This window comes from Rattus rattus, chromosome 3 (genome assembly GCF_011064425.1).
Source record: "Rattus rattus isolate New Zealand chromosome 3, Rrattus_CSIRO_v1, whole genome shotgun sequence".
NCBI classification, from domain to species: Eukaryota; Metazoa; Chordata; class Mammalia; order Rodentia; family Muridae; genus Rattus; species Rattus rattus.
In genome coordinates this window covers 109583616-109596551 of record NC_046156.1, presented here as the reverse complement: position 1 = coordinate 109596551, position 12936 = coordinate 109583616, and positions in this window count along the sequence as shown.

Here is a 12936-nt window from a genome sequence, read left to right as displayed (position 1 = left end):
CAGCTTCTGGCTATTATAAATAAAGCTGCTATGAATGTAGTGGTGCATTTGTGCTTGTTATATGTTGGAGAGTCTTCTGGGTATATGCCTAGGAGTGGTGTAGGTATTTGTCTAGAAAATTGTCCATTTCATCCAGATTTTCCAGTTTTGTTGAGTATAGGCTTTTGTAATAGGATCAGATGACTTTTCAAATTTCCTCAGATTCTATTGCTATGTCTTCATTTTCATTTCTAGTTTTGTTACTTTGGACACTGTCTCTGAGTCCTCTCCTTAGTCTGGCTGAGTTTTTATCTATCTTTTTGTTTCTCAAAGATCCAACTCCTGATTTTGTTGATGCTTTTATAGCTGTTTCTGTTTGTACTTGGTTAATTTTAGCCCTGAATTTGATTATTTACTGCCATCTACTTCTCTTAGGTGTATTTCCTTCTTTTTGTTCTAGAAGATTTAGGTGTGCTGTCAAGCTGCTAGTGTATTTTCTCTCCAATTTCTTTTTGTAAGCACTGTCAGCTATAAGTTTTCCTTTTAGCAATGTTTTCATTGTGTCTCAGAAGTTTTGGTATGTTGTGCCTTCATTTTCATTAAATTATAAAAGCCTTTAATTTCTTTCTTCATTTCTTCTTTCTGATGGTTGTGTCCATGGTTTCTATGGTATTTTTTTGCCCCTGAGATTCTCTCTTCTATCTTTTGTATTCTGTTGGTAGTGCTTGCATCTATGACTCCTGATCTCTTTCCTAGGTTTTCTATCTACACCATTGTCCCCGTTTGTGATTTCTCTATTGTTTCTATATCCATTTTTAGATTATCAATGGTTTTGTTCAATTCCTCCACCTCTTTGGTTGATTTTTGTGTTTCCACTTTAAGGGCTTCTACCTGTTTACCTCTGTTGTCCTGTATTTCTTTAAGGGAGTTATTTATGTCCTTTGTAAAGTCCTCTAACATCATTATGAGTTCTGATTTTAGATCAAAATCTAGCTTTCTCAGTGTGTTGGGATATCCAGGTCTTGCTGTTGTGGGGAAACTGTTCTAATGATGCCGAGTGGCCTTTGTTTCTGTTGCTTAGGTTCTTTCCCTTGCATCTTGCCACCTGTTTATCTCTTGTGTTAGTTTGTTTGGCTGTTTCTGACAGTGGCTTGAGACTCCTGTAAGTCTGTGTGTTAGCACCACTGGGAGACCAATTTTCCCCCAGCATGGTGGTGATCCAGATACAGAGAGCTGTGGCACTGGGTCAGCTCAGGCATAAGTAGAAACTGGAAGGATCCGCTCCCAGACCGCTCCTCGGTTCCTGTTGTCCCGAGGGCTCTGTGAGGGTTCCTCTTAGCCCAGGAATGTGAGCAGAATTGGTGGTCTCAACTGTGCTCTCAGTTTTCTCCCAGAAGGATGTGGGTACAGAGAACTGCGACACAGTGTCAGCTCCAGACCCAGGAGGAAATCCGAAGATCTTGCATGCAATTAATAGAGAAAAGACATCATGAATTTGAAGGATTGGTTTGAAGAGGACATAGGAAATTTTGTAGGCATGAAAGGGAAAGAAAAACGTTCCTACTGTACTATAATCTCAAAAATAAGAAAATACTATTTTTATCCTTTTACTCTCATTTAAAAATAAAACTAGTGCTGCAGCTCATAGTTTTGAGATTAATGCCAGTACAGAGTTGCAGTGTGAATACCATTGTCAGTTGTGATAGACAACCAGCCTACACTATGGTCAAAGCTGACTTTGGATTTACTATGTTTCTCCTGACTAACTAAGAAATGAGCGTTTTCATTATGCATTGTTTATTTCACAATATTCTGTAGTCAGATTCTCCATTATTGGTTGGCAACATGGCTATGATACATTTGGGTTATCATCAGGATATGAAAACATATTTAATCATAGTAAAATAAAAGTATATTTTCATTGGTGATGGACTTCCAGAAATCCAGCTTCCTCGTTATAACAACATAGGAATTGTCTGTTTTTACTTCAGTGGTGTTTTGTAGAGTTAAACTCTATACCACCATGACACTGCAGTAAGTCTTTGGAATAAATGTTATTACAGCCCTTCAGAGACCCAGAATTTCTGTTAAGCATTATAAAATACATGAACATATAATGTGTTGTTTTCTACAATACTAATGGTAACATTCTATGTATAAAGAATGCATACACTACTATTCTAAATGACAGCAAAACAAAATTAGACATAATTATTTTGAAAACCTTTATGCGAGTTTTGGAAGGAATAAAGCTTTGCCCTAAATAGAATAAATTTGACTTTCTCTATGTGCTGGGAATTATGTTTTTCACAGGGAGCACTTGCCTGACTTTCTTATGCTGATAGATTTTAAAATAAAAGGAGTAGCATTGTTTTTATAGAAAGCCTTAAAAGCCTGATAGCATTTGTGTGACTGACAAGAGGCTCTTTCTCTACATAAAGCAGCTGAAGCTCTCAGGACTATACAAAGTTAGCGTCAATATGCCTAAAGTGCTTTTATTTACCACATTATTTGAAACATTACTGTAGAATTTCCACAGTTTACTAAGATTGCAGCAAGTAGAAAAGATCACTGCTGAAATCAATTGATCTTGAAGACTCTATGACATTGTGAACTATGTTACAGAAGTAAGATTAAACATAGAGAGCCTTGGCTGTGCCAGATGCATTGTTCTTTGTATTAAGTGAACCAAGGCATAATTCAGCATAGTCACTTTACATCAAAATATGAAAACGGTAATAATTTAATGAGCTAATGCAAATGGAGTTCCAGTAGAGATTCAAGTCAGCAAAAGTCTGCTACCTGTGTAATCAGTGACTAAGGCAAAATAAAATGTTTTACCCAGGAAATATAAAAGCTGAATTAACTTTGTTTAAGGTATCTCTCTGGTAATGAATTTTTTTCTATTTATAACTATGTATATGAAGTTTTCCTCTCACCTTTCATTAAAAATACAAAAGTAAAATATTTCAAAAATGTAAAATGTATCTTTATCCTACTTATATATGTGTTATGGTCTTTTTTTATTTTCTTTATAATTTTCACGTGCAGTAATATACTTACTGACATATTTACATAAAGTTTCATTTGAAAACACCACAAAGACATTTTCTTCAATCAGTACAAGAGCACTGTACTTAAACAAATTATTTTAATGTGTGGGAACATGATGGCTGTTACAAATACTGTGTGTCCTGATAAGAATGATATTTTTCATCTTGATTAGTTAATAAAGTGCAAAAATAATGTATTACATACTCTTCTTCTCATATGATGCATACATCAAACTGCACAACGTAAAGGAAATGTTCATAATTCTTTTCTTCTTTGAAAAATAACATAACTCTCTTGCTCTTGACTTCCTGCTTTCTCTCTCTCTCCATTCCCTTCTCCCCTCTATCTCCTCTTGCTCATGGCTCATCTCTACTTCTCTACTTCTCTGCTCTCTCTTTCCCTCTGACTTACTCTGTGTCTACTACCCACTCAGCTTCCCTAGCTATGCCCTAAATAGACTCTATTCTATACTAAAAATAAATAAATAAATAAATAAATAAATAAATAAATAAATAGAAAAATAACATAGACAGGAACACCATGGAAATAAGAATAAGCACACACATATGTGGAGAATTTAGCAACCACATAACATGCAGGTGAAATCCAACCCATATCTCATTTTATTTTGAGTGATCTTACATGAAAACAAGACAGCTTTATGTTTACTGTTTATTAAAATGGATTCTTTATACCATTTATACTCAGTTTATACAAAATTTAAGAAAAATAAAACCAAAATACTGTATGCTCCTGAAGACCGAGTGTCCACAGTTTACCTTGCTTTACTAAATTATACCTTCATTTTCTAATAAAAAAATGAAATTATAATTATGGTTTGATGGTTAATCCCAGTTCTAAGTTCACCAATAGTTTCAATTTGCTTCTGTATACAGTAGTGTGATGCTTTCATTATATATCATGACAACTGTCACAGTTTATACTTTCTGACATAGTTGAAACTTCTTGAATGATGGTCTGATAGAGCTTTTGAAAATGTCAAGAAATTTGTAGATTGCTTGAGATAATATGAGACAACTTCTGAGTTAAACAAATTTACTCAAGGGGTCTAAAATTTTCTTTGCTAATAAAATACAAGAATTAAGGACCTGGAGTTCCCATACCTGCTGAATTAGTAAAGCACTACGGATATACTGAAGTTTTCTATTTCCTACTGGAAAGAATAAACTCCAGAAAGCAAGTTCTACTATCTGACATCATGGTAAAGCTTATGATTTTTCTTCTAGACATATGTGGATTTATTTATCTTTTAGTTATTTGGTTTTGTGTGTGTGTGTGTGTGTGTGTGTGTGTGTGTGTGTTTGTGTGTGAGTGAGAGAGAAAGAAATACAAAGACAGAGACAGAGAGGCAGAGAGAGATAGAGAGAGAAATGCACGAATGCATGTGCATGTGCACAGCATGGCATGCAATGGAAACCAGGAAATAATTATTGGAAATGGATTTTCCCCTTCTATAAATTTAGTCATAGGAAAGTCCATAGGCTTCAGCCTTCATGATAAGACTCATTTATTAATAAACTATCTAATTGGCAAATTAAACAATTTTCTTTAGAATTTAATTAAAAATTAGATATTAATGAATCTGTGAGTCTATTCAAAATGCATTTAGATTTTGGTATTTGAAAAAGCTTATGCAATCCTCTAATAAGAAATTTAGTTCTTAAAATGTTTCTGCATAACAAATAAATTTAAATTGCCAATATCAATCAAAAAATAGTTTAGCCTTAACATAATTAAATTGAGAAAAAATCATCTCCATGAATTATTTAAAATTAAATTAGAAATATAAAATGTTTAAGAATATATGAAAATAGATAATCTAACAACATAAAAGCAATTATAATAAAATACAATTGTGGGGAAAAAATCCATATTCTACTACCTTACAAAGACAATTTTATGTTCCTTGTTTCTCTGTGTCTGTGTCTGTGTCTGTCTCTGTCTCTGTCTCTGTCTCTGTCTCTCTCTCTCTCTCTCTCTCTCACACACACACACACACACACACACACACACACAATATCTGACAAAAGCAAAAATCAAACAAACAAACAAAACAATTAAGAAATAAGTGGTCAAACAAAAGTCCATGGTAAAACTCATGGTCTACTTTCTATTTACAAATTACTTCTGGGTCTGTGGTCTATACTAGGAAATAATTGAGTGACCCTGTGACTGTCTCCTGGATTTCTCTCTTCTAAAAGATATTCAATACAAATAGCTTCCTAGATAGGCACGGGACCTTGTGTCTAATTCCTTTCTGTATGTTGGAATTTCACCTGGCTTGAAACTGTGCAGGCCTCCCGTGTATTGTTATAGTCTCAATGCACTCATATGGAGATCAGGCTTGTAGTATCTGAAAGAGGCCGTTTTCTTGGAATCTGCCACCCCTTCTGTCTCTTACAATATTTCTGGCCTTACTTCACCATGTATCTTTGACCATTGAGCATAGCAGTTTGGAAGACTGAGACAGGAGCATCTTCATGAGTTCAAGGCAAACCAGTGCTCCACTACACAGGGCCCCAAACAATAGTAATATTGTTATCAGTATTTCCATCATCCTCAACATTATCATCCTCATCAAACAAGTAATTGTCTTCACTACATTTAGTATGGTCTTAGCATAATTTCGAACACAACCTTTTCAATATGTGGCAAGCCTAATGTGGCTTTGGTCAGGACAGAGTGACAGGATCCTGGCCCTGGGACAGGATCAATGTTTGGATTTCCCTTAGTGTCTGACTGACAGGGGTGTGAGGATTGTTCTCTCTGTTAATTTTAATGACCATGTGATAATTAGAAAAAGCAGGAGTCTAGGGGGCAAGAGTGTGGTTGTGTCTCAGCACAATGTTATATACTAGGAGCTTCAAGAAAACCCTTAAGAGTATGAAAAGGAGCTCTAAATATATGTTTGAAAAAAATCATATTTTCTCAACTATGGAAAAATAAGGATACAATTTGAATTATATGAGGGTCTTCATGGATCTCAATGAACAAAAAGCAGCTGTCTTATGATCCAATTTGTTAGAAAATTAAGGAAGGAGTAAAGAGATTTAGGTAACAGAAATTGCGGGAGGGAGACCCCATCCATCTACATTTTTTCTTTATGCTTACAAAGACAGATAGATTCCTGAGTTCAGGATCAGACTAGGACAGTGCAAGGTTAATGTGATGGAAGTGGTAATTTCAGGGCAGGGTCCCTCCCATCTAATTTATCACCTGTGCCTAACAAAGGCAGATCTCTGAAACCTTTTGCAAAGTTAAAAAAAAAAAAAAAAAAAAAAAAAACAAAAAAAAAAAAAAAAAAAAAACTGCTAGTTGTCTCCTAAGAAACAAAGGGCTGGGATCAGGAGATGTTGATTCAAAAGATAATCAAAAGGAAAATCTTGAGTAAATGACTGGATTGATATGTAAAATAAAAGAATGGACCTGTGCTTTGAAGAAAATGAGCTATTCAGAGAAATTTTTAGGGTAAAAAATGGGAACTGCTTGGAGATCTCTCTCTCTCTATCTCTCTCTCTCTCTCTCTCTGTCTCTCTCTCTCTTTCTCTCTCTCTCTCTCTCTCTCTCTAACACACACACACACACACAAAGCAAGCAGGTCATGGACAGAGAGATCTCTTAAAATAGCAATCAAGCAGAATATAGAGACCTCTCCAAAAAGAAAGCAAAACATAGATAGAAACTGATTGGAAAAGCTGTATCAAGCAGAAAACAGATCAGGTTGGACCCTCGAATTAACTTCACACCATTTTTTTTAATCTCTATTAACTTGAGTATTTCTTATTAAAGTTTCGATTGTTATTCCCTTTCCTGGTTTCCAGGCCAACATCCCCCTAGCCCCTCCCCCTCCCCTTCTCTATCGGTGTTCCCCTCCCCGTCCTCCCCCCATTACCGCCCCCCCCCCACAATCATATTCACTTGGGGTTCAGTCTTGGCAGGACCAAGGGCTTCCCCTTCCACTGGTGCTCTTACTAGGATATTCATTGCTACCTATGAGGTTGGAGCCCAGGGTCAGTCCATGTACAGTCTTTGGGTAGTGGCTTAGTCCCTGGAAGCTCTGGTTGCTTGGCATTGTTGTTCATATGGGGTCTCGAACCCCTTCAAGCTCTTCCAGTCCTTTCTCTGATTCCTTCAACGGGGACCCATTCTCAGTTCTGTGGTTTGCTGCTGGCATTCGCCTATGTATTTGCTGTATTCTGGCTGTGTCTCTCAGGAGAGATCTACATCCAGTTCCTGTCAGCCTGCACTTCTTTGCTTCATCCATCTTATCTAGTTTGGTGGCTGTATATGTACTGGCCACATGTGGGGCAGGCTCTGAATGGGTGTTCCTTCTGCCTCTGTTCTAAACTTTGCCTCCCTATTCCCTGTTAAGGTTATTCTTGTTCCCCTTTTAAAGAAGGAGAACTTCACACCATTTTTTCCACTCTTTTTATCTTTTTTCTTTTATTGGATATTTTTTTCTTTACATTTGAATTTTTATTCCCTTTCCTGGTTTCCAGGACATAAGTCCCCATCTCATCCCCCTCCCTTTCTTTTATAAGGGTGCTCTCCACCCCATCCACTAGGGATCCACTCTTGGCAGGACCAAGAGGTTCTCCTTCCTTTGGTGATCAGAAGGCCATCCTCTGCTACATATGCAACTGGCAAGATAGATCAGTTTATGTATAGTCTTTGGGTGGTGATTTAGTCCCTGGGAGCTCTGGTTGTTTGGCATTGTTGTTCTTACTGGGTTCAAGCCCCTTCAGCTCTTTCAATCCTTTCTCTAATTCCTCCAATGGGGATTCTGTTCTCAGTTCAAAGGTTTGCTGCTAGCATCCACCTCCGTATTTGTCTTTCTCTGGCTGTACCTCTCAGGAGACAGCTACCTCCAGCACCTGTACTTGTTAGCTTCATCAATCTTATCTAATTTTGGTGGCTGCATATATATATGGGCTGTGTACGCATGTGGGGCAAGCTCTGAATGGCTGTTCCTTCAGTCTCTTCTCCAAACTTTGCCTCCATATCCCCTCTTATGAATATTTTGGTTCTTCCTTTTAAGAAGGAGTGAAGCATCTGCACTTCGGTCTTCCAACTTCTTGAGCTTCATGTGGTCTGTGGATTGTATCTTGGGTGATTCCAGCTTTGGGGATAATATCCACTTATCAGTGAGTGCATACCATGTGTGTTTTTCTGTGATTGGGTTACCTCACTCAGGATGATATTTTGAAGTTCCATCCACTTTTCTATGAATTGCATGAAGTCATTGTTTTGATAGCTGAGTAGTACTCCATTGTGTAGATATACAACATTTACTGTATCCATTCGTCTGTTGAAGGGCATATGGGTTCTTTCCAGCTTCTGGCTATTATAAATCAGGCTGCTATGAACATAGGGACATATGTCTTTGTTGTATATTGGAGCATCTTGTAGGTAGATGTCCAGGAGAGTTATAGCTGGGTCCTAAGATAGTGCAATGTCCAATTTTCTGAGGAACTTCTGGACTGATTTCCAGAGTGGATGTAGCAGTCTGCAATCCCACCAACAATGGAGGAGTGCTCTTCTTTCTCCATATCCTGGCCAGCTTCTGTTGTCACCTGAGTTTTTGATCATAGCTATTCTGACTGGTGTGAGGTGGAATCTCAGGGTGGTTTGATTTGTATTTCTCTGATGACTAAGCATTTCTTTATGTACCTCTCAGCCATTCAATATTCCTCAGGTGAGAATTCTTTGTTTAGTTATGTACCCCATTTTAAATAGAATTATTTGACTCTCTGGAGTCTAACTTCTTGAGGTCTTTGTATATTTCAGATATTAGCCCTCTTTCCATTGGAGGATTGGTAAAGATCTTTTCCCAATCTCTTGATTGCCATTTTGTCCCAAGTCATTCAATTTCTCCTTCCAGATACCCCTTCTCTCAGAACCTCTCTTCAATCTGAGGATGCTCAGTGTTGCTATTGTGTTTTATCAATTATTAACAGATTCTCTGTTTAGTTTCCTTTTTAATAGAAATAATTGTCTGACATATCTATTAGATATCTCAGAGAACCTTTATTTATTATCAGACACACAGGAACTTTACATGCTTTGTATAAGATATGACATGAGTATGAAGCATACTGTCATTATGTCTTGGTTACTTCTCTAACCTTTTTACTCTAAATGAAATAAAATACAATTGTATTGTCCCTTTTAAGATAAGATCCAACTTCTGGTTGTTACTGACTCCAGGAAAACATGTAACAGACACTAATATTTCTATTATTGACTAAACTATCAGTTATTTTCTGCAAAGAACATACTTAGAATATAAAAATATAGTTTAAGTCTACAGCACCTAAAATAGAACTATAATATGACATCTGAGCATGAAAACATTCTATAATAGATATTTAACACATGTTCTTTGACCAGAATAAAAAGGTTGATTATATAGCTAAAACGTTGCTTAAATGGAAAGTAGCTGATGATATATGTAGCTCACTGATTAAATATTTACTATTGGTTCAAATACCAGGCGCACAAATTATATTAATAATAATTAAAATAATGTTATTATGAAATGCTAAGGTGCATTGCTAGAAAATTTTATGTGTCCCAAATAACAAGGATAGAAGTTACTTAATTTTAAACAGCAATAATGATTTACAGCTTTCATATTTTTCTGAATTAAAGACTTTTAGTAAAAAACTAAGTGTTAAAATATCTCGGAAGGATTTGTCACAAAAGTCAACTTGATTTCAAATATACAAGACTGTATTTAAAGGGCACGTGACACAATATACCACAAGTCATTTCAGGTTGGATCTATTGGCATGTTCATTATCTGGATGCTTCTATAGAAGGTAGCATAAAGAATACATAGGTTGCAGAAGTTGCAAGCTATCTGAACAATGAAAATGAGAATAAACCACCTGGAAAGCATACTGAATATTTGTATATACCTTATAATTTTCAGTATTATTTCTTCAACAATATAACTCTGAGTTTTCAACCCATCATTTCAGAATTTTCTCATTTAATGTAGTTAAGTGTGTTTATAACCTTTATTTTATATAATACAAATTACATATTATCATATTATAAAATTAGGTGGGCTTTTTGTTACTTGTGTAATCCATTTACTTTGAAATATTGTTACTCACTAACTTATAATATACTTTCCAATATTTAATCAAAAGGATACATTTTATTCTGTCAATCATATATTCTGTCCCTAATGATAATTATATATATGCAATATATAGTATAATTATTGTAGATAACTCTATATGAAATGTGTTTCCTATTCTTACTAGCAGCCCTTTATTCTCCTTGAAGATAAGATGACTTAGAAGATAAATCATTTTCATTATCTGACTTTTTCAACAGTCAGCAATCTATTTCAGCAAATAAAAGGAAAAATTTGCGGACTCATTTTATTATAATTCCTTAAGTGCTTAATTGATGGCTAGACCGTGAGGAAATTTTAGCTTACATCCATTTTATTATTCCTTAAGCAGAGTTATAGAAATAAGAAAGGGATATAAGAATCTTACTTGTAAAATTTTAGAATCAAGCAACTCAAAGTAATGCAGGTAAGTAATTATACTCTAAAGTACAGTCCTAAGAGTGCGGTATATTTAAATATGGTTTTATTCAAATGTAAAATATATTGATATTTCAGGGAAAATAAAATAGCTTTATGTCTTAAATTATATATAGCAGTGAAATAAACTTAATTATTTGTGCTTTATATTTATGAATTTCATTGTTTTATAGTTTAAGATAATTTTGTACCACTGAAATTAAAGCCATTGTCATTGACGTGATTTGTACCAGGAGTCTGTAACTTGGAAGCAATTGAGGTAATATATATACATGCTACATATATTCAGACATTTCAAAATTCTTTGTAATCAAAGTTTTGCATAAAATTGCTTGGATAAAATCCTTTCCCACATACTTTCAGAATAGATTAGAAAATGTGTACCTGAAATATAAAAATGTAACTCTCCATAATTTTAGCTTCTAGATTATAAATACACATCTGTCTGATACCTTAAGTGATTGTTCAGAGAATAAAACAACACACTTGTCTAGCAGAAGAGCAGAGATTGACTCCCAGAACACATGTTGAGTGGATCCAAACCAGCTATAGCTACAGATCAAGGAGATGTAATGCTCTGGCCTGGGCAAGTCCCTTAATTCTCATGCACAAACACACAGACATAAACATAAGTGTAAATAATGAAATAAATCTTTAAACATATAGTTAGAATTTAGTTAATAATTGACAATATAAATATGATGTCTTTTTACTGGAAAAATGCTATATTTTGGTTTAGTTGTTTTGAATTGTATAATATAAAATAAGAATTACTGAGGTTTGTGAAAATCAAATGTTATAGCCCTTTTAAAAATTGAAGACTAAGAAGAGAATATACAAAGTCAGAGTTTGAGAAAACCAACTAAGAGGAAAGGATTGAGGCATATGCAATTTGCCCTTACTGATCAAGTAACTTTAACATTTAAGACAATATTCAGGTTATTAAACCAAATATAAGTATTATAGTGAAGATGCTAGAAAGAAAACCCCAAACAAAAATAAGTAAACTACATTAAAAAAAAGAAGAAGAAAAAGGAAAGAATCCCATTACAGAGTCTAAAAGACAGGACACACACACACACACACACACACACACACACAAAAGAACTATAAAAACAACAATAGAATAAGAGAAATCAGCAACCATTGAGAATTGATATTTATCAACCTCAAGTGTTGCAAGTTTCCAATAGAAAGACAGACTAATAGAATGAAGGTAAAGGCATGATCTATCTTTATGCTTAAGCCAAAATGCAGAAAATGAGAGTTCTCCCATGCTCATGGATTAGTAAATTAACATAGTAAAAATGGCTATCCTACCAAAGGCAATCTTCAGATTCAACATAATCACGATCAAAATCCCAACACAATTTTTCAAAGACATGGAATGAATAAATCTCAAAGTCATCTGGACAGGCAAAAAATCCAGAAGGTAAAAACAATTCTTAACAATAAAAGAACAGTTGGGGGAAATCACCATCTCTGACCTCAAGCTCTACTACAGAGCAATAGTGATAAAAACTGCATGGTCTTGGTACAAAGACAGGGAGGTTGATCAATGGAATGAAATTGAAGACCCAGAAATAAAACTACACCCTTATGCATACTTGATCTTTGAAAAAGAAGCCAAAAATATACAATGAAAAAAAGAAAGCATCTTTAATAAATGGTGCTGGTCTAACTGGCTGTCTATATGTAGAAAAATGAAAATAGACCCATATTTATCACCATGCACAAACCTCAAGTATCAGTGAATAAAGGACATGAACATAAAACCAAATACACTGAATCTAATAGAAGGTGGAAAGAACACTGAACTCATTGGCAAATGGGGAATTTCCTAAACAGAACTCCAATGGCTCACGCTCTAAGACTAAGAATTGATAAATGGGACCTCATGAGACTGGAAAGCTTCTGTAAGGCAAAGGACATAGTTAATAAGACAAATCGGCATTCTGCAGATTGGGAAAAAATATTCACTAACCCGCATCTGATAGAGGGCTAATATCAAAAATATATAAAGAATTCAAGAAACTAACCACTAAATAAACAAACAAATAATCCAATCAAAAAATGTGGTATAGAACTAAACCTAGAATTCACAAGAGAGGAGTATCATATGCCTGAGAAGCACCTCAAGAATTGCTCAAAGTCCTTAGTCATCAGAGAAATGAATATTAAACAACCCTGAGATTCCACTTTACACCAGTCATAATGGCTAAGATAAAAGCCTCAGGTGACAACACATGTTGACAAAGATGTGGAACACTCCTCCATTGCTGGTGAAATTGCAAACTGGTACAACCATTCAGCAAATC